This window comes from Otolemur garnettii, unplaced genomic scaffold (assembly GCF_000181295.1).
Source record: "Otolemur garnettii isolate 467f Iridium unplaced genomic scaffold, OtoGar3 scaffold00212, whole genome shotgun sequence".
Classification (NCBI taxonomy): domain Eukaryota; kingdom Metazoa; phylum Chordata; class Mammalia; order Primates; family Galagidae; genus Otolemur; species Otolemur garnettii.
In genome coordinates, this window is record NW_003852607.1 from 1,748,790 (window position 1) to 1,752,514 (window position 3,725).

Here is a 3,725-nt window from a genome sequence, read left to right on the forward strand (position 1 = left end):
TTATTATTGTCCTTATTATATCACAACTCAAAGATGTCAGAGTTGTGGTATAAATGTCAACAATTTCTAACCAAAACACATTGTAGGAACCTATGTTAACCCTGAAAAAAAGAGAATTTTTCCACTTTGAAGGCAAAGCACCGCAAGGGCTGAAAGCACATGCTGTTCACTGATTGAGGAAAATGATGTTCTTGTACTTAGAAAATGTATTAAGTAGGGGCACAGAAAACATTTGGAATGAATTAAACAACAAAATTCTATACAACATAATTAAAACAAGTATGGTCTGAATATTCATGTTGGCCAATATTCATCTGCTAAGGTCCTATTCAGAATTTAGCAGTCTTTACAAACACCATGCAGTATTCTCAGGCATCAACCAGCACTACTTTGTTAAAAGAGATAAATTATTTTTCTCTCTTAAAAAAAAAAGTAGGTCCATAGCATTTGTGCATCTAACCCCAATTTGCACATTAAGTAAGAAAAACAAGACTTGACCCAGGGCCTACAGACTTAGACATGTTCTTAGGAACAACTGCTAATCTAAACAGCACCAGAAATAACAGATCACAGGAAACAGAGGAGCACAGGAAGGAACAGTTTGAGGGACACAGAAGGTCTCAGCTGTGTTGCCTACAGGGTTACTCAGTCATCCTTCACCATTGTCCAATGGTGTGTGAGTCAACACCCAGGACAAACACTGATTTTGGCACCAGTGAAAGCAGTGACTTAGGCAGCATCCTGCAAAAGTTTGCCAGTGGTAAGCAATGATTTACACAGTGAGAGTAGCGTGGGTAGGACGAGGCCTTGTGGAAATTGGTAGGGTCAGGAGTACAAAACTTAGTATTTTAACACATTGCTGACCCGTCACGAGTCACCAGATAACATGGATAGTCTCTCTAATGCCTGACCTCAAGTGATCCTCCCGTATTGGCATCCGCTGAAGGGGCTGGGATTACACTGTGATTTAGATTAAGAAATTATGGCAGGGAAATGTAACAGTACATCTGTCATTAAGGGGTAAGCAGAAACTACCTGTCATTAAGACAGTAACTTGATAAAGGGAATATTCTTTTTCTTTTTCTTTTTTTTTGAGACAGAGTCTCACTTTGCCACTCCTGGTAGAGTGCTGTAAAGTCACAGCTCACAGCAACCTCAAACTCTTGGGCTCAAGCCATCCCCTGGCCTCAGCTTTCTGAGTAGCTGGGACTAATAGGCACCTGTCACAATGTCTGGCTATTTTTAGAGAGGGGGTTTCACTCTGGCTCAGGCTGGTCTAGAACCTGTGAGCTGAGGCAATCCACCGGAAGAGCATGTTCTTATTTATTTATTTTTTTTAAGAGATGGACTTTGCTCTTTTCCTGAGATAGGAGTTGAGTGGTTTGAATACAGCCCTCTGCAACAAACAAGGCTCAAGCAATCCTTCCTGCCCTCAGCCTCCTGAGAAACTAGCCCTACAGGTGCATGCAAACATGCCCAGCTTTGTGTAGAAAAGGAGTCTTATTAGGTTGCCCAGGATGGTTTTAAACTCCTGGCCTCAAGTGACTATCCCACCTTGGTCTCCCAAAGAGCTAGGATTTTAGACATGAGCCACCATACTTGGTGTAAGAATATATTCTTGGCTGTGTGTGATGGCTCTGCCTGTAATCCCAGCACTCTGGGAGGTTGCAGCAGGTAGATTGCTTGAGCTCATGAGTTAAAGACCAGCCTGAGCAAGAGTGAGACCTCAGCTCTACTAAAAATAGAACAACTAGATGGGTGTTGTGGCGGGTGCCTGTAGTCACAGCTACTCAGAAGGCTGAAGCAAGAGAACTGCTCAAGCTTTTGAGTTTGAGGTTGCTGTGAGCTATGACAACATAGCACTCTACTGAGGGTGACAAGGTGAGACTCTAAGAAAAAAAAAAAGAGAGAGAAAGAAGCAAAAGGAGTAATTAAGACTATCCTTAGAGGAGAGTAGTTTCTTTTTAATTTTCTTTTCTTTTCGAGACAGAGTCTTACTTTGTTGCCCTCAGTAGAGTGCTGTGGCATCACAGTTCACAGCAACCTCCAGCTCTTGGGCTTAGGCAATTCTCTTGCCTCAGCCTCCCCAGGAGCTGGGACTATAGGCACCTGCCACAATACCCAGCTATTTTCTTTTTGTTTGTTTGTTTGCAGTTTGGCTGGGGCCAGGTTTGAACCTGCCACCTTCGGTATATGGGGCCAGCACCCTACTCACTGAGTCAAAGGTGCAGCCCAGGAGTATAGTTTCTACAGGTGTTACATTAATACCTGCGTAGCCACATACTAGCCCTAGAGAAGGAAATCTTCTTATAAAATATAGACATCAAGAAGTATTCTCTGATACAAGAGTTCCATGTGTTCCACATATAAAATAAAGAATACAAAGAGTAGGTTTAAAAAAAGCAGAAGTGATAACTAAATAAAGAAAAACCAAATTTACTTATACTACATGGGAGTGGTGAGAGTGGCAGTGGCTGAAACAAATGACAGTGCATGAGGAATGAAGAACCAACCTAGTCCCAAATTACACACCAGCAATTTCTGGATGAAGTAGAAGTGAAGAATGGCTGAGGGACCTGGGAAAGTAATACACATACTACTCTCTGCCTGGTCCTGACACAGTGCCCCTAATGACTTGGAATTTCCTGAGTGACAGGAGTATGGTTTGTTCCATCAAGACAATGCCTGTGGTTTCTTGGCTGGGGCTGGTCAACCCAGCCAAGCATGGTTAGGAGCAGGGAACTGTCTGCCCTAATTGCCACCTCCTTCACAGGAAGGCAAGGGTGGTTGGAAAGTGAGGTAATATCAAGCAAGCTATGTGAAGAGCCTGCCAGAAAAATCCCTGAGCTACAGAAACTGGAGAGCTTCCAATAAGGAACATGTAAAAACACATGGAGAGCAGGACATCTGGAGCTCCTGCGCCTCCCCAGGTACTTGGCCCTGTGCATCTCGTTGCCTGCCTGTTCATGTGGATGATTCAAATATCCTCCAGAACAAACCAGTGAATGTACCTGTTTCCATGAGTTCTGTGAGCAAACTCTGAAAATTAATCACAGCAAAGAACAGGATCAAAATATAGACAACTGGTCATAAGGACAAGTGACAACTGACTACTTGTGATGGGCATCGGAAGTGAGGGGCAGTCCTAGGGACTTAACATTAAGATTATAGAATCAGACTTTAAATCCACATAGAAAGGATGAGAACTGAATTTAACAAAAGGACACCTAGTTGATGTCCCTCCAAAAATGGGCTGTTAGTGAGGAGAAATTCTCATACGTATTAGGGACCAGAAGTGACCCATTCTGTTGAGTCGTAGTGGTCACAGGAATAACACTTGGCTTTTTCCTGTCTCACACAGATGGGAACAAGCAAAGAGGGCTCGAGACACCTCCATGATGTTTCTGGGGGCCCAGATACAGAGAAACAGCAGCCCATGTTTTTCCATCTCCTGATTTTAGGTCTTCCAATTAAAGGTAATGGGGGAAACTGCACAGGTCCAGCTATCAGGATGATAGATGCCATAGCTCTGGCCTGTATGGACAGAGAACTGAGCAGCAGATGGAATCAAGTATAGAACAAAAGACCACGGGGAAAGAGAAGCCCTAGAAACAGCCCTCCCTGTGCTGCAGCGTCAGGGGCCAAAGAAGAGTTCACAGAAGCCACACAACAGGGCCTTGTCCATCACCATAGAGACTTTGTCCCTATTTGACCTGCAGACCACT